Here is an 18799-nt window from a genome sequence, read left to right on the forward strand (position 1 = left end):
TGACACCCGGTGGCTATAGTTCTGTTGGGAGGAACCACACTGGTGCTCACACAAATACGCAGAATCCAACAGTGTGGTCACCCTCTCTCCTACCCCCAGGGGTAATTGCAAACCTCTGCTGGTTTCCCCGCCCATCCTGCCTGGCCTCGGCCCTCTCAGAAGCCGCTGAAACCTTGCTTCCTGTTTCCAGGAGAAAAAGGACTGGCTCTCTTTGTTTTTGTAAACTATTTTCTTTCTAAAAAATTATTTATTTATTTATGGCTGCACTGGGTCTTCACTGCGGCACACAGGCGTTCTCTAGTTGCGGCGAGTGGGGCTACTGTTCGTCGTGGGGCACAGGCTTCTCTCTGCAGTGGCTTCTCTGGCTGCGGAGCACGGGCTCTAGGGCACACAGGCTTCAGTAGCTGTGGTGCATGGGCTTAGCTGCTCCACAGCATGTGGGATCTGCCCAGATCAGGGATCAAACCTGTTCCTCCTGCATTGGCAGGAGGATTCTTAACTACTGAGCCACCAGGGAAGTCCAGGAAGGCCTGGCTCTTGACCTTGCATGTGCTGCAGCCACCCAGGGACTCCCTATGTCCCCCAGCAAGGCCTACCAGGGGGCTCAAGGCCCGTCCTGGTGGGAGTACCACGAGAGGCCACTGGGAGGTGGGCTTTGGCGTGCAGAGAAAGCAGAGCCCGCTCAGGTTGGTGCAGCGACAAAGGGAGGCTCGCTTGTGCATACCTGGGTGCAAAAGGTGCTCCACTGGCAGGCCTGGCAGTTCATTCATGCAAACAAAAAGGAAAGTGTGCTCCCCACCCACCCTTCTCCTCAGACCCATTACACGCCTGAGGAGAGACAGTCAGCAGCAGCTTCCGTGGGCATAACGGATTAACACAGCAGGGCAAAGCCTGGTAACTGATGACTGTTCTCCAAAGAGGGAGCAGAAAATCAGTGCAGTGGGTCCCTATGCGCTGGTGTGCCCTCAGAGAATGGTTTATTGACTTGCTGGCACCTGGTAGTCTCCTTAGGGTCTGTTTGCATCTCTCTGTTGCATGATGCCTTGATACAAAGCTGGTCTCGTACATCTAGCCCAGCAAGAAACTTCCCTTTCATGTGTCGTGGGGTGGCAGGGGAGATCACGAGAGACTCAGTCAAATGCCTTGCTGCATTCCCAGGGCTGCTGGAAGCTGGTAATGCTGTCAGGATGGAAATGAGCTGAGTCTGATACAACTTGCTGGTCTAGAACCTACGCATACCTGCAGGGGTTCCCGCCACCTTTCCTCAGAGCTGCAGACCTGAGACCAGATCTCTTCTAGGAGATTGTGCACATCAGCTGCCAGGCTCACTATACACCTTGTGCGCGTGCTCAGTCATGTCTGACTCTGTGACCCCATGGGCTGTAGCCCGCCAGGCTCCTTTGTCCATGGGATTATCCTGGCAAGACTACTGGAGGGGGTTGCCATTTCCTCCTCCAGATCTTCCCCACTCAGGAATTGAACCTGTGTCTCCTGCATTGGCAGGCAGATTCTTTACTACTGAGCCACCTGGGAAGCCCTTAAGCTCACTGGTTTGTAGCTTATTTTGTAAATATCTGCTGAATGAATCAACTTGTCACATCCTGCCTCTGGGTCCTGCTCTGTCTTCATGACCTGCAGGGCCAGCTACCAGGGTGATGAGGGCAGGTCTGCCCTCTGGGTTCCTTGGATGGGCTGGTCCAGGTGGGGGGAATCTGGGGCCCTTTGGAGCAGCCCCATCTCATCTGCTCTTTCCCATCCTACCTGGGAGTGGTTATCTGTGCTTACAATAGCCTCTGAGAGGGAGCATGCCCCTCCTTCTTCTTCCACATCTGGACATAGCTTGAAATATCCTCTTGGGCATCTGTAGCATCTCCTCCACATTCAGAGCACTTGGGGCTGTAGTCTTTCTGACTCATCAAACACTGTACTCTATTCGTCTTTGGTTGTGGACCCTTACTTCCATCTTCAGTACATATGAAACTCTAAAGAGGTGGGTAAAGTCAGATCAGCTTCCTTAATCCCCCACTGAAAGAAGCCTCAAGTACATCAGTGCAGATGGTGGCCAGTCCTGTGACATTCATCTCGGACACCACCACCAGCATCGATTCCCCTCACTTCCAGATGTTTGGATTGCTGCTGCTTCCTGTCCAGGCTGCTGCAGTGACTGACCCCCTACCCACCCCCGCAGCAAGTCTTACCCCCAAACCTGCATTTCAGGCACGGCTCTGACCAGAAACCTTCTGGTTTCTCCTGACCACAATGATCCAACTCTTCAGGGGGCAAGACTCCACATGGACTCTAATCTATTCCTGGAATGGCTGATTAGAGGGGTCCCTTAGTGCCTAAACCCTTTCACTGGCCAGAGGGGGAAACTCCAGACAATCTACTTTCTGGCTTTTCTAGTCTTGCCTGGGCTCCGGGGATAACTCACCTTCTCCCAGTGTGGCCTCCATCCAGCTTCTCTGCTTCTACTGATCCTGGACATGGGGTGCTTGTCCCCGTCTCATCTGTTTACCCAACCCCAACTCACCCCTCACAGGCTACCCTAGAGGCCTTCCATGAAACAGTTCTCATATTTCCACAAGTACTTTATCTCCTGCCCTGGTTCTGTGGACATGTCCACGATGGCATTTTCATCACCTCATTCCTCCTCCAGCCTGCCCATCTCCTGAGGGCAAGGACCCAGTTTTGCTCAAGCAGTACCCCCGAGGCACACAGCACAACTGAAGCACCCGGTGAGCTGTTTCCCATTCATATTCTGAAGGAGGGTGATTTTCATCAGGAGTACTTACCTCCAGTCCCAGCACAAGGGGCTTCTGGTGTGTTCTTATTCTAGAGACATGAGGTCCCTGATTGTTTAAAGGCTTTAGTTCCTAAGACTCTGCCAACCTCCTCGCAGCGAAGATGGTGGTCAGTGTTTTTCTGGTGAATTAGGAGAAAGAGTTTTTGCTTTCCTAAGGGAGAACAGGAAAGCTAATTAGGAGGGAGAAGCAGCGAACATTATGGAGATGGTTTTCTATGCCACACAGTGATTTTTATCTGTGGGGGAATTTAAAACATTGAGTGTGTCCCTGATTAATTGGAATTGGAAAAGATCAAAACCCTTTTGTAAACTGAGGCATGTGGAACATCAGAGCTGAAGGGACCTGGAGAAATCTCAGGTCCAGTCTCTGGGTCAAGGGGTCGGGCGGGGAGGCTCTCTCCCTTGTCACTCTGTGGAGGGAACTCCATGCTTTCACAATCCACTTCATCTTTATTGTCATGGCGGTGGAGAGGAAATGACCCAGATGCCCCCTTCAAGACAGTTATGTGGTCATTTGCCAGGGGCTCACACAAAGGATGGGAATAGTCCATCATCTACTCCACAGTGAGCAGAGAGCTTGCAGGTTTCTAGGAAAAGAGCACAGTTTGCCATCAGAGTTTGACGTTTCTAAGCAATACAACTAGGTAAATTATGGCTGATCTAGGAGACGTTGCACAATTATTGAGTCTCAGATTTAGGATGGGATGGGTCCTGAAAGTTAAGGATGCCATATAGTTCTTTTCACTGTTTTATAGATGAGTAAACTGTGGCTCAGAGGTTAAGTATGTGCTTAAGGTCACATAACCATCGCATTGCAGAGCTAGGATTTGAATCCAGCTGTAAACTTGTCGTTTTGATCTTCAAAAAATAAAAATTGTGGACACTGCAAAAGACATACAGAGCCTCCAAAGATGATTTGCATATGAATCACCCAGAGATCTTGCTGAAGAGCAGATTCTGACTCACGCTGGTCTGGGGGAGGACCTGAGATTCTGCATTTCTGACAAGCCTCCAGGTAATTCTGATAATGCTAGTTCAGTGACCATGAGCACTAAGGACTTGAGAGCTCCATTATGGCCCTCACGGCTCACTACTCAGGCCGCCTCAAACCCCCCGGGGAACGATGTATGAACAAGATTCTGCGTGATCACTTTGGAGAAGCGGGGACCATACATTCACTCCCAATTCTTCTTAGTCCTGAAGATTGAAACATCGGATGTTTGCTCGAGGAGGGTTATTTGACGTTTCAGAGGGAAGGGAGCTGGGCAGATCACATCATTTTACTTGGAGCTGAGGAAACGACTTAGCAACTAAGTAACAACGAGGAAACAGGAGAGCTTGGGTACCATTTCTCTGGCTCCAGCACAGGCGCCTCTCCTGGAGACCAGCAGGGGGCGCACAAAGGGCGGAGAGCAAGGTAGGAGCACTCCGAGGGCCAGGAAAGTCTGAGCTGAGGAATGTGGAGGCCACAATGGCTCTGAACTGAGCCCTGCGGAGAAGTTCCTATTGCTTGCTTAAGCTTAGGGAGCATGCAAACGCTCCTGGCAGGCTGGCCATTCCTGGAGCATAGGGAGAGGAGGCTGTGACTGAATTTCAAAACAGGAGTGTGATGTATTTTCTTTCCTAGCACGCACCTTGGAATTATCCACCCTCACCCCCACCCCCACATCCTTTGAGGTTCTGAATCTGTTGGGCAGTGTACACAATTTTGATTTGCGGGGAAAGGTCAAAATGACAACTAAGTGTGTAGCTGGATTCAAATCCTAGCTCCACAATTTAATGGATGTGTGACCTCGAGGAAGTGCTTAACCTCTCTGAGCACCAACTTAATCATCTATACAATGGCAACAATAACAGTTTCTCCTTCCCCAGGGAAGCATATTCAGCGGCTTCTGAGGAGACTCTAGTGCCCGCACGGAGAACCAGTTATTGAAGCATAATCCTCTAATATTTCTTGCTTCTTTAGTAGACAGACATCATTTATCCAACTGCACCTCACCAAAAATGTATTCCTTTTGGAAACCACTCAAGGGAAACAGGGAGAGAAGGAAACAGAATTTCTCAGTACACTGGCGTGATTTGGTGTTTCTCTTTTCTGCACTCATGGGAAATTAATGTAAAAGCTTTCATTATAGTCTTTACTATCTCCAGGTGGTGGTCCCCACAAACCATCCAGAGGCACTGAGACAGGATGAAAACCAAAATGGTTCAGGTACGAAACGGCTTCTCTTCTGTCTGCTCATTATAAACTCTTTGTCACCCAGTTTTAAAGCACCTGACTGCAAGAAATAATTCCATCTGAGCAGTTATTAAAACCTAACAACTAGCATGACACATCTAAAAATCCTTGGGAAAAGACAGCTCACCAAGGCATTGACTTCCCTGGTGGCTCAGACAGTAAAGAGTCTGCCTTCAATACAGGAGACTCGGGTTCAATCCTTGGGTCAGGAAGATCCCCTGTAGAAGGGAATGGCAACCTACTCATTGTTGCCTGGAGAATTCCACAGAGGAGCCTGGCAGGCTACAGTCCATGGGGTTGCAAAGAGTCTGACACTTAACAGTTACTGACTTAGTTGCCTGTCTTCCTCAGGCAGCACAACATTCTCAATTAGAAAATTAACATATAAGACTGACAGTCTCCCTGAATGCAACTCAGCTAAACGCTGAGTGTTCATGGGCAAAATAAACTGCCAAGAAAGATAGGCAGCTGCAAGGTCAGGAGCCTGAGAAGAGGGCAAGCTGGGAAATCTGATACTGCATCCCCTGAAAGTAATGACACAGACAATCCGCTAAGTGCAGCAAAAATCACTTGGATTGTGATGTAAATTGGAAGTTGGGGAGAGGCATGGTGAAGAGAAACCTTATTAAACTATGATCCCTTAGACACAGAGGATGCAAATGTGAGGAGAGAGGACAAAACACTTCAGAACTGTCCGGGGAGGGATCTGCAGGCTGTGCTGGGTTAAACAAAAGCATCATGAGAAACCTTCCCGGGCTGGTGGAATCAAGCCTGCTCTGCAGCTGAATCAAGCCTGGGCAGAGATAAGGGAAGGGAGAGGGAGGGAGTTGGGCCAGGCAGAGGGGTCCCCCATCTCTGGGCCTGTTGGGTGCAGAGGAGGAAGGAGGATTTCATTGGTGGTGCCCCAAGACGGGAGCAGGACAGGCAGGGCTGGGAAACACACCCCTGTTATAAGGACACATTCTTCCCATGTGCCCGGCATCCAGGGACCTCAGGGAGGTCTGTGGAGTGTGGAAGCAGCCTGGACCAGCTACCCAAGGTGGGCTATATTCCCCGCTGAATGAGGGTGGAGTCAGCAAGAAACTGGGCTCTTCTGCCCTGTGGGTGATTCTTTAAAAGATGCATGAGATCACTGGGCTGGGATCACTGGGCAAGAGCTCTGGACTGGGAGAGAGGAAAGCTGGTTTCTAGCTCTGTTTTGGCCATCACCTGGGTATCCTTGACAAATTTAACTTTCCTTGTTCTGTTTTTGTATGTGTTTGATGGGCAGTTTGAACTAGAATCATTTTCATAGCCTGGAAACCTTCAAATTATCTAATGAGATTTGCTGAGTGTCATGACAGCCATCACAGACCAGGACACAATCACCTCCCCTACTTTTTGGCAAATTTTTGAATCTATTATAGACAATCTTAAAAATATCTATGGAAAATAATGGTCTTGTGAAAGTCACTCAGTCGTGTCCAACTCTTTGCAACCCCATAGACTATACAGTCCATGGAATTCTCCAGGCCAGAATACAGGAGTGGGTGGCCTTTCCTACCTCCAGGGGATCTTCCCAACCCAGGGATCTAACCCAGGTCTCCCACATTGCAGATGGAATCTTTACCAGCTGAGCCACAAGGGGTGTACCCAAAAAATGGATAAATAAAACGGATTTACATATATCTGGGGGCATCCCAGGTGGTGCTAGTGGCAAAGACTCCACCTACCAAAGCAGAAGATAAGACGTATGAGCTGTGGGTTTGATTCCTGGGTGGGGAAGATCTCCTGGAGAAGGCATGGTAACCCACTCCCGTATTCTTGCCTGGAGAACCCCATGGACAGAGGAGCCTGGCGGGCTACACTCTATGGGGTCTCAAAGAATTGGACACGACTGAAGTGACTTAGCAGGCAAACACGTATATCCTGGCCTCAAATAGCAACTTTTTCCTACCTAGAAATTTACTCTCAGCGGGGACAGCTCTTGTGGCTAGATCATCTTTTAAGAGTAGAAAACTTTCCCCCCCTCCATGTATTTCCACCTTCCTCTGCCCACTTCCATCCTCTACAATCTCCTGACATCACTGCCCCAGGCTAGTTATATAACTCAGGAGTAACTTGCAGAATCTTCTGGCTTTCATTTCCAAAACAAGGACTTAGGTCCAGGACACAGAGGCTTTTCCAGGAGGTCTTGAGAGGAGTGAAGTTGGAGGGGCAAAGCAGGGAGGTCTGGAAGAGAGGTCTGGGGGGTCCTGGGAGGACAGGACTTTGGCAAGCCCCTAGAGTCTGGCTGGTCAGTCCAAAAGTAGCAGAGACCACCAGAGAGGCGGGGTCAGCAGCCTTCTCAGTGGTAACCTGAGTGGATCAGACTGGTGAGCAGGATCCCCCGCAACCCCACCCCGAGCTCTCAGCACTGCATAAGATCCAGAAATCGTGACACCACCCTGTGGTGTTTTCTATTCTTGCCAGCCTGGTGAGACAAAGGCTGCAAACTAATATTAAGTTGATCTCTACAAAATAAAAGGCAGGGCAGTATTTCTTGCACAACTGAGCATGTTACTGATTCATACTCGCAAACCTTGTGTGTGTTGAGAAAGAAAATAAAGTTAGCCTTGGAATACTCTAGAACCAGTTAAGTCTCTGATCATGAACCTCAGAACACAGAAACTTAGGGCTGAAAGTGGTTTTCCATCTTGCCTTCATTATGAAAAGTGAAAGTGAAGTCGCTTAGTCATGTTCGACTCTTTGTGACCCCATGGACTGTAACCTATCAGGCTCCTCCGACCATCAGGTTTTCCAGGCAGGGATGCTGGAGAAGGAAATCCTGACCCAAGGATCAAACCTAGGTCTCCTCCACTGCAGGCAGATGCTTTACCATCTGAGCCACTAGGGAAGCCCAAAATGGTCCACATCCAGGTTCCTGTTGATGTATGGCAGAAACCAACATGATATTGTAAAGCACTTGAAAGTGAAAGTCACTCAGTCATGTCCAACTCTTTGCAACCCCATGGACTATATAGTCCATGGAATTCTCCAGGCCAAAATACTGGAGTCGCTAGCCTTTCCCTTCTCTAGGGGATCTTCCCAACCCAGGGATCGAACCCAGGTCTCCCATATTGCAGGCGGATTCATTACGGCCTTCATTATGGCCACCTTCAAATGCTGGCTCAGTTGCCCTATCTACAGAATAGAGTGGTTATGAGGATTCAATGAGATGACACATATAGGTCATATTTCTGGGATCCTGGCAGTGTACTGCACATGGTAGATATTTATTGATGATTAAATTATTTATGACTAGTAAAGCTAGTCTAACCCACGATGAATAGATAGATAGATAAACGGGTTTGGTGACCTTGGATAAGTCATGCTGTCAGCAGCACCACGATTAAGAATTCTGCAATAAAGCTGGAATCACAAACATCCATCTACAGTAAAGCATGAGCTGCTCACCCTGAATTAATATAGTGGTTTGAGTGCTCTTGCCTGGAGAATCCCATGGATGGAGGAGCCTGGTGGGCTACAGTCCATGTGGTCGCAAAGAGTTGGACACGACTGAGCGACTTCACTTTCTTTTCACTTTAAGTACACAGACCCTGAAGCCAGACACACCCAGTTGGAACCCTGCTCCCACTCACCACTGTGTCATTGGGTGAGCTCCCTGGGCCTCATTTTTGTCATCAGAAAAATAAGAATAATAACAAGACCCATTTTACAGGGACACAGAACAGTGTCTGCTGCTGCTGCTGCTAAGTCGCTTCAGTCGTGTCCGACTCTGTGCAACCCCATGGACTGTGTCTGGCTCAGAGTAAATGCTGTTTGTGTGTCTGCTATTATAACTGGTATCATGAATTTGTGCACAGTCAAGGAGAAAACATCTGGCCTGCACCATTATGAAGCAAAGTCAAGTTTGGGGCACTGGAGATGAGTTTACCACGAGTCAGGGAGGTGAGGACCAACTGCTTCCAGGTTGCAACATCATCTCCTTGGATTCGGCAGTACCATGGCTTGGGAGCTTACCCCAAATGAGAGTTCCCTGGGGCAACTGTTGGGGAGCAAGGTTAAATGAAACACAACCAATGTGAGCAGGGCAATTCATCCATATTCCTTAGCATACATGGGCTCTTCCCTCCTGCATGGAACTGTGGTTAGATCTCTTACAAAACAAACAAAACTATCCTCTCTTGACATGACCACTCCCCACTTCCTGCTGAGAAAAAATCTATCCTTTTGCCGTGGCCAAATTCCACAGATGTGAGGTCTGAATACTCCGCCCAATGTTTCCACTGCCCATTAATCAGCCTCTTTTGACCCCATGAGATCTGGCTTTCCTATGGGAGTGCCACTCAAAGCTCGCCTCCTCCTCATCTGTTTTTGTTTGAATCGCTGTTCTTTTTGGCACAGACAGCTTTGGCCACGCATCTCTTCTTGAACTATCTCCTCCCTTGGCTTCTTTGATTTTCTTCTCTCTTTCTGTTTTCCACCAGTTCCTCTCTCCCACCACCACCCCAGAATATAGGTTCTCCCCAAGATCTCAGCTTAGCTTATTCCTGCAGTGGTTGCATTGGCTTTCACAAGCTGAACCATCCTCTCTGAGATCCCGTCACCTCCCTCCAACCCTGACCACATCCGCACTCAAAGTGCACTTTTCTGCTGATTAAAGGACATCCCCACTTACGTATCCTGCAATAACTTTAGATGCAAGAATACCCCAAGGTGACTTAACAATATTTTGGATTTTGAAAATCCTCCAGAAAATAGAAACATTTTTGCATGGCACTCAGAGTCATGGAGTGGACCTTCCCTGAGTCCAATTCCCCCTGCCTCGCAGGATTATATGCCAACCTTCTGTTTTCCTTCTTCATATTGCTCATCACCAAGTCTTACTTTTTTCCTTTCAAACATCTCTCGTGTTGTCCTTGCTTTTACAATTCCAACCAATGGAAATGGCATAAACAGGCATTGGATGGATGGTTCAGCTTTCTATCCAATGCCTGTTTATTGGGCACTCTCTCCCAAGAAAGTTGTTAGCTGAGAGGGCTTCATCAAAGATAAACCCAGCCCAAGTGACCTGGGAGCTAAGGGTCAGGAGCAGGAGGCACCCACAAGAGGGCATGATGCTGTGAGAGGATGTGCTGGCAGGCAGTGAGGCCCAGAGGAGGACATGCAAACCCAGCTTGAGGGACCTCTACACTCGGGATCCAGACGCTGAGTGCTATGGATGGGGAAGGGTAAGCTCTCAACAGCAGTAGGCCTTCCTGGCAGAGGCTGTCAAACAGCAGAGTCAAGGGAGACAGGGAGCCCGGGCCTGAGTCTGCTGTGATCCAACTGGTTCATAAGATTGAAGTGTAAGTTCAGGGTGTGAACTGGTGGGAGGGGAGGCTGGAGAGGACACCCTGGGGCCAGATCAAGAAGGACGTTGCAGTCCGTTCAGAGGCAGTGGTGGTGGTGGTTTAGGCACTAAGTTGTGTCCGACTCTTGTGATTGCATGTACGGTAGCCCACCAGGCTCCTCTGTCCATGGGGATTCTCCAGGCAAGAATACTGGAGTGAGTTGTCATTCCCTTCTCCAGAGGATCTTCCCAGGGCTGCTAAGGGCTTTAAGTACTGCCACTGAATTAAACCCAAATTCCTCCACCAAGCTTATCCAGTCTTTAAATTCCCAATAATAGCACTTAACCCACAAGTAAGTGAGGTGCTTCCTGGTGCCCACCTATGGCTGAATTTCAATCAGGAATCATTTACTGAGTGCTGTCTGCTATGTCTGCTGTCTGCTATCTAAGCAGACTGCTAGATGAGTAAGACACAGCCCAGTCTCAGCTGGTGGGGCAAAACCCCTCAAGCCAAATGGGCAACACAAAGTGTATAGGCTTCAGTAGGTGTTCGGTCATGGGACAGTGGAGGGGAAGGAGGAGCCCTCCAACTCTGCCTGAAGACCAGGGGAGCGGCCAGCCAGGAAAGTCTTCCTTGGGAAAGGTGCTATTTGAGATGCTATTTATGCTTCCTAAAAACCAGAGGATTCTGGGGACTTCCCTGATGGGAAATGTTTGTGCGTGTGTATGTGTGTGTGTTTGTATGCATGAAAAGAATATACAAATGGAGAAGAGGGACTAGCCTGGTGGTTCAGTGGTTAAGACTCTGAGCATCCAATGCAAAGGATGAGAGTTTGATCCCTGGTTGGGGAAATAAGATCCCACGTGCCATGCTGTGGCCAAAGAAAAGAGCCAAAAATATGCTCCCCACCTCCAAACAAAACACAGAGGATTCCCCAAAAGACAGAATCCTGGGCACAGGACAGCAAGTGCAAGGAAAGAGAGACATACAGAAGAGGCCTGGTCAGAATGGCATGAGGTCAGTGTGGCAGAGGGCGCTTGACAGTGGCAGGAGGTGGAGCTGGGAAGGAAGGCAGAGAATGTGGGCTGCATGGGGAAGGGGAGAGAGAGTGCCTTTGCTTATTCTGAGGTTCAGGGGCTTTTCCCTCTTTGCCTTGCCTGGTGCCTGACCATTGTTTCTAAATGCAGCTGAAGACTAAGCAGCTCCTGGAACCTCTCTGCCTTTTCCAGACCACACGGGCTATCTTCTTTGAACCAGCAGACCATGCCACACAATTTCATTTGATTGCTCTCTGTTACACAGGTGCTGGATTCTCTCCTCCCTTGAACCTCGAAGCCTCTAAAGGGCAGGAACATTCCCTCAACCAACCTGAGTTGGTCCCATAGTGCTGAGCACACTATAAGTCATAGCCCCCATGTCGGGGAAGGCACTGCCAAAACAGAACTGGGAATTCCCAAAGCTTGTGACCTGGCTGAAGATTTCCATCTGCTTTCTGCATTCTTTCCCACAAAACAGAAAGGGAAACAAACATAGTGGATTCAGTCATTTCACATTTCAGTGTTTTCTTGCTCTCCGAGTCTGTCAGCAGGAATAGACAAACAGGACTATTTTGATTTCAGCACTCAGCAACCCAAACTTCTGGAGACAGGGAAATAAACAAAGAAAGCTCTGGGATACAACTTCACGGAAGCCTTGCCTCCTTAGAAACAAACCCCCAAAGCTGGCAGGGATGGCTCTGCATTCAGACCACAGACTCTAAAAGATTTTCGATCTACTCAGAGCTCTAATACCCGAGGGAATGGATGATTCTGCACAGTCATTTAAAACAGGAGCACCAGAAGGGTGATATGCAGGGGTGTGGTCAGAGGGATTGTTAAAATACACTCAGTAACTAGCGTTGGCCTGGTTCCCTCCTCTGGGAACCCTCTGGAATGTCCCCACAATCTCACAAGTTGGGGATCAGCATCGAGCCCCACAGACCTTCTCCCAGGTTCCTCTTCCAAGGTTTCCTTTCTGATGGGCTGTGCCATCCCCAGGTCGGGAGGGAGGGACGCGGATGCTGGGCACAACGGGACGCTGCTGGCCACTGCCTTCTGTCCACAAGCACAAGGATGAAGTGAGTCTGAGAGTCTAGGAGTCCTTGGACAGATTGGTTAATACTCAGCCCGGCTGAGTAAATGCAGGCAGAAGTGATCGAACGACACACACTTGGCCAGGGCCTGGCAGCTCTCCAACATCAGTGTGTGATCACTATCAGCCTCTTCCAGGCACTGAGCAAGAGGGCAGCATCCCAGACGCACCTGACAACACCATATGCCCTGGGTCATTGCCCAGCAAGAGCACCTATCTGAAGGACACTGGGATTACCTGCTTGCTTCTGGGTCCAGGTGCTGGACAGGTGTTCAAAACACGGCCTCAACGGACTTGCTGGGACAACACCCCTCACCCCATGACAATCCACTATCCCCGTCCTCACCCCTTAAAAAAATATCATGCCATCTGTGGTTTCACAGGAGTGTTGCCACTATGCTCTTATCTTCACAAGCAGATTTTTCATTTTAAACTATTTACCTCAGAGTCTTTGCCAGGCTGCTCTACCTGGTGTTATGGGGGTGGAGATGTGGGGGTTCAAGGCCTTTTGTTGAGCAGCTCAGTAACTTTCTGGGATTTCCAGTGGTCCTGCTGAAGGTGGCTATTTCCCTTTTCTAAGGAAGATAGTGAAGCCACCTGCCCTTCTCAGGGTGGGGACGAAAGTGAAAAGGATAAAGTCTGATAGCACTGTTCAAAGGTGGAGGTGCAAGTGACTTCCTCACAGCCAAAGTTTCCAGAGTCCCGCTGGCAAGGTATCCACGTGCTCCCCCTTTCTCCCTTCCCCCAGGGATGCCCCTCGAGAAGCCAAGAGCGAGGTCCAGGGAATGGGTCCAGGGAATGGGCGCCCGGGACGCAGGAGGGGAGCTGTCAACAACCCAGGACACCTCGGCCAGTAGAAGAGGCGCCCGGTGGTCACAGGTGGCTGGCTCCCCGCCCCCCTGGGGGCTCCGGGTCCCCGCCCCGTCCCTGCCGGGGGCCAGCAGCCCTAACCTGCCCTCGTCTGCTGCAGAGCTCTCACCTCCGGGGAAGTCTGCCCGCGCCTCGCACACCTCGGCTCGCTCCTCGCAGTCGCAGAAGCTGAGCCCCACGCGGGGGCCGGAAGACCTCGCCGGCCCCGCCCCCGGGCAGGCCCCGCCCACCAGGCCGGCCCCGCCCCCTCAGCCCAGGTAACCTCTTTGTTCTTTCTGGCTAGCGGCCGTCCTGCTCGAATCTTGAGGCTCCTCTGCTGCTGCGGGGACAGGCGAAAGTGTCCGTTTGACGAGGAAGAATATAACGGACCCAAGGACTTGGGGGGTCGGGAGAGAGGGACGCGGATGCTGGGTGCATGGGGCGCTCTGGATCCAGGGAGAGGGGCCGCCTATAAGGGGGGGCGGGCTTCCAGGGCTGGGAGACCCGCAGAGCTGCCACCTCTGTAGACTCCCAGAATGTCCCTCGAGATCCTCCAGGGCAGCTTTCGCTTCCCTTTCTCTTCCCATCGCACAGGGGAGGAGCTCAGGCCCGAGGAACTGGAGAAGTGGTTCGAAGACACAGTCAGAAGCTGGCAAGACCGTGCCCTCTGACTCCGGCTGCAGTGCTCCTTCTATGGAGCCAAACCTCGGGCTAAAAGCGGAACACTTTGATACATTTCAGCCAGCGAGTGCCAGCTGGGAGCTGGCGTGATTTGAGGAAGGAAACCCGGGGTTGTCTGAAGAACCCAGGAGAAAACAGACCCTTTCTGTCCTATGAGAGCAGTGATCCTTCTCTCTTCTTTACCCCCACCTCCTCTGGGGCTAGAGTTTGAAGGAAAAGGGACCTGTCAGAAATAAGAACCGGCTCCCTAGAGGCCTGTGCAACCAAACGGTTAAGGAAAGGTGCTGATCAGAAAGTGGTGGAGTGGCTCTCTGGGAGGAAACCCAGTTGGGGGCAGACGTGGCCCTGTCTTGAGCAGGACTGGGGTTGGGGGAGCGTGAGGGTGGATGCACAAACTGCGCGGGTTGTTGAGTCTCAAACCCCCACTAATGAGGGGAGCTCGGGTGTAATCAGAACAGCTGACTCCCACTCACCAGGGAACTGGGTGATTGGATGGGCAAGGTGTGAAAGATCCGTGTAAAACCCTGGCACTTAATTACAGCGCAAGGATCTCTTTGTAGAGTCTTCTCGGCTCTCGTCCTTGACTGGCAGCCTGAAGTGTGAGTGACAGGTTGTCTCAAGTAGGTCTGAAGGGCCGCTGTGCAGAGCGATGGAGCCGCCTTCCTGCTCAACCCTAACCCCCAGTGGCGGGGCTGCGGAGAGAGAGGCGCGCTCACACTCGGGCTGCCAGGAATGGGTGGGAGGTGCGGTCTGCAAGAGCTTCCAGTGAGGGCTGAGAGCTGGGAGCCCCAGCGGCCAAACCTGATCAGAAACAGAGCCTTGCTGGTGGTGGGGGTCAGTCTTTTTTTTTTTTTGGTTGGTGGAACCGAGAGCACATTCAAGAGCTTGGTTCATAGCACATTTACCCTGCTTTGTCCTGGTGGAACTGCAAGGCCAGCTGGGGGCCTTGCAAATCTCAGGAGCAAGGGTGCTGGGGATAGGTAGGGGAGGAGGGAGAAAGTTCCAGGCTGTGAGATCTCCCCAGGGACAATGAAGCCCTCTCCCCAGGCTGGCACCCGGCTTGGATACTGTTTCCATCCACCTGGCTTCAGGGGACTCATGTCAAGCCTGAAAGGACCCTTAGGTCCTGTCTACCTGACAGTGTCTTTCGACAGATGGGGTCATTTGAGGGAGATGACAACTTTCACCTGAATGGACAGGACAGCTTAGGATCTTCTCACATGTGTCCTTTGAAGGCCATCTCTCCCCAGTCTGGCAGGGGAAGGGGAGGTGATCAAAGTCTTTGCTGATTTAATCAGGACTGTGAAGAGGGCTGAGTGCCGAAGAATTGATGCTTTTGAACTGTGGTGTTGGAGAAGACTCTTGAGAGTCCCTTAGACTGCAAGGAGATCCAACCAGGCCATTCTGAAGGAGATCAGCCCTGGGATTTCTTTGGAAGGAATGATGCTAAAGCTGAAACTTCAGTACTTTGGCCACCTCATGTGAAGAATTGACTCATTGGAAAAGACTCTGATGCTGGGAGGGATTGGGGGCAGGAGGAGAAGGGGACGACTGAGGATGAGATGGCTGGATGGCATCACTGACTCGATGGACGTGAGTCTGAGTGAACTCCGAGAGTTGGTGATGGACAGGGAGGCCTGGCGTACTGCGATTCATGGGGTCACAAAGAGTCAGACATGACTGAGTGACTGATCTGATCTGATCTGAGGGCTCTTACTTGCTTTTTTGTCTATTAAAATCCAGAGTGGTACACAGGGTGCTCACAGGCACAGCCCTCTTAGAGGTACTTGTCACTCCCCCGATTAACTTTCAGTTAGTTCCCTATTCACTGAGATTAGTATCCAGTTTGCAGACCAAGGCCCTGGCAGCTTTTGCAGGCTCACTTCCCTAGCCCTCACCTCCCAGACTCCAGCCTCACCAACTGCCTTTCACTTACTTAGGCTCCTTACACACACTGCTCTTTCTGCCTGTGAGGCCCCTTCCTCACGACTTTGCACAACTCACTCCTGTCCATCCTTCAGTCTCCCCTCAAATGGCACCTCTTCAAGGAGAAGTTCCCATCCCCCTATCTAAAGGATGCTCCTCCTGTAATTCTTTCTCCTCGTATCCTGTTCTTTTTCTTCACAACTCTCCCCTCAATTTGTAATTTTATATACCCATTGTGTTTATGTGTTTACTGGTACATTCTCCCCTTAATACTTTAAAAAAATTTATTGACGTTTTACTGATTTACAATGTTGTGTTAATTACTGCTGTACAGCAAAGTGATCCAGTTTCATATATATATGTGTGTGTGTGTGTGTGTGTGTGTACATATACATATACACAAATATATGGGCTTCCCTGGTAGCTCAGGTGGTAAAGAATCCACCTACAATGCAAGAGACCCCAGTTCAATTCCTGGGTCTGGGAAGATCCCCTGGAGAAGGGGTAGGCTACCCACCCAGTATTCTTGGGCTTCCCCGGTGGTTCAGAGGGTAAAGAATCTGCCTGCAATGTGGGAGACCTGGGTTGAATCCCTGGGTCGGGAAGATCCTCTGGAGGAGGGCATGACAACCTACTCCAGTATTCTTGCCTAGAGAATCCTCATGGACAGAGGAGCCTGATGGGCTACAGTCCATGGAGTTGCAAAAAGCTGGGGACAACTGTGCTTACTAAGCACAGCACAGCACACACAAAGACACATACACACACACACACACACACACATACATCCTTTTTATATATATTCTTTTCTATTATGACTTGTCACAAGATAGTGAATATAGTTTTCCATGCTATCCCTTTAATACTTAATAGACTTAATAATTTGTGAACCTTATAAGGAGAAGAGGCTTGTCTGATATGTACTCTTCAAATCCAGTATTTGACAAATGTCTCCAGATAAACATTTATTGGTGGTTAACGGATGAATGAATGATATTGGCATTGTTCATTTTAAAGGACAAAATTAGAACTCAATAAACTTGTAAACCTAAGCATTAGTGACTATTTCTATTAAAAAGGTAACAACCAAAACAAGATTCAGGGAAATACAAATTCCAGGGTTTATTAGGTACTTCTTAAACTAACCATCCATTCAGCAACCATATATTAAGCTTCTGCTATAGACCCTGTGCTTCTGGCCAGGAATACAAATCTGAATAAGATCTGGCTTTCAGCATCAAGGAACTCACAGCCCAGTGGGTAGGGTGGATGTGTAAACAAATGGTTATAGTATAGTTTGATAAATGCTACAGTAACATATGTACCTAACTCTGTCTAAAATGCCTGCATCCAAGACCTGATGTCATTGCTGCAACTAAAGATAATGACAATTTCGTCAGCCAGATAGAGCAGAGGGAGGTCATTCCAGGCTAGGGGAACAGCCTGCAGAAGAACAGAGGGGAGAAGGAAGGTGGCTTCTTTGGGGAACTGACACTGGATTGTGTAACTGGAGCGAGGGGGTGGGGGCCAGATCATAGGAGGCCATCACGTAGGCTCTGCTAAAGAGTTTGGATTTTGCCTGGCTACCTGTGGAGACTGGGGATCCACTGGATGGTGTTAATCAATGGAGTGACACCGTACCTTCATATTTGTCTGTTAGACTTATAATCCTAACATCAGCATGTAGAATGGATGGGGTAAGGGATGGGGGAGTGTCTCTCAGAAATAACCCCAGCCAGGTGGCTATTGCTATTGTCCAAGCAAAGATAATAAGAGTGTAAATTAGAGCAGTGGCATTCATGCACTTCAGCCAATAATTTTTTTCCATTTATGAACTAAGCACTATGTTAGTGGTAGGATATGATATTACTAATAATAACCAATGTTTATTGGGTGCTAATGCCCTGCTCTATTCAGAGCACTGTACTAACTGATTTTATCCTCACCACAATCCTATGAGTCAGGACAATTATCATTCCCATTTTGCAAATGGGGAAACTGAGGGAGAAGAGGTCATATAACTTACACTTGCTTACACAGCTAGTAAATGACAAAGCTAGGTTCTGAACTCAGGTAACTGGGGTTTAGAATGCACTCTCTTAACCATTATCCTATACTGATAAGATGGTAATGCAAAAGCTAGACAAGGTTCCTGGTCTTGCAGAACCAACGTTCTGGCCCTGGAGATGTAAAGAAGACAGATTAGAGCAAGATTTAGATTATGGAGTCAGCAAAACGTGGTTCCTGTGAAAGGAAGAGATGTCAGGGTAATTTCACAAGATCCTAGCTTTGTGATTGGTTAGGTATTCTTGCCTGGAGAATCCCATGGACAGAGGAGCCCTGCAGGCTACAATTCATGAGGTTGCAAGAGTTAGACATGACTTAGCGACTAAACCACCACCACCACCAGGGCTGTGCCAGTCACAGAGCTAGGAAATACAGAGGGGTGGGGTGGTAGTGTGTTCATAGGTGGACTTGGAGGGGCAAGTTCAGTTTGGGGTAAATTAGTGTTGAGCTGTCTATGGGATGTGTAGGTGGAGCCATCCAGCAGGCAGTTCAAGTCTTATATCCAAAGAATAGAAGAAACTTCTCTCTGGAGACAGAGGTGAGAGGCATCAGGATAGAGGTGATGGTTGAAATCACAGGTGAAAAACTGTCTAGAGGACAGGCAGAGTCAAGGTCCAAGAAAGAGGATAAGTTCATAAAAGACTGACAAATTTAACTGCATTAAAATAAGACCTCTGTTCATCAAAAGACATTATGAAAAGACTGAAAAAATAGGAAACAAAACTGGAGATGTTTACAACACATATAACTACCAAAGGGCAAATATTCAGATCATATAAAGACATCGTA

The 18799-nt window shown here is 49.3% G+C and overlaps 1 protein-coding gene across 6 annotated transcripts in view; it reads right to left on the bottom strand.

The window, feature by feature from the left end:
* TLR5 (toll like receptor 5) overlaps positions 1–13942 on the bottom strand; it is a 40675-nt gene extending 26733 nt beyond the window's left edge. For 5 of the 6 annotated variants that reach the window (XR_011560754.1, XR_011560753.1, XR_011560752.1 and 2 more), the window contains exons 1-2: positions 13467–13572; positions 2793–2954 (exon numbers count right to left, since the gene is read on the bottom strand). The gene's annotated coding sequence lies outside the window, so the exon portion shown is untranslated. Of the gene's footprint in view, positions 1–2792; positions 2955–13466; positions 13573–13619 lie in introns of those variants that run through there. The other variant, XM_070768014.1, reaches the window with a different exon arrangement.
* Positions 13943–18799: the final 4857 nt, after the last annotated feature.

This window comes from Bos indicus, chromosome 16, assembly GCF_029378745.1.
Source record: "Bos indicus isolate NIAB-ARS_2022 breed Sahiwal x Tharparkar chromosome 16, NIAB-ARS_B.indTharparkar_mat_pri_1.0, whole genome shotgun sequence".
NCBI lineage: Eukaryota > Metazoa > Chordata > Mammalia > Artiodactyla > Bovidae > Bos > Bos indicus.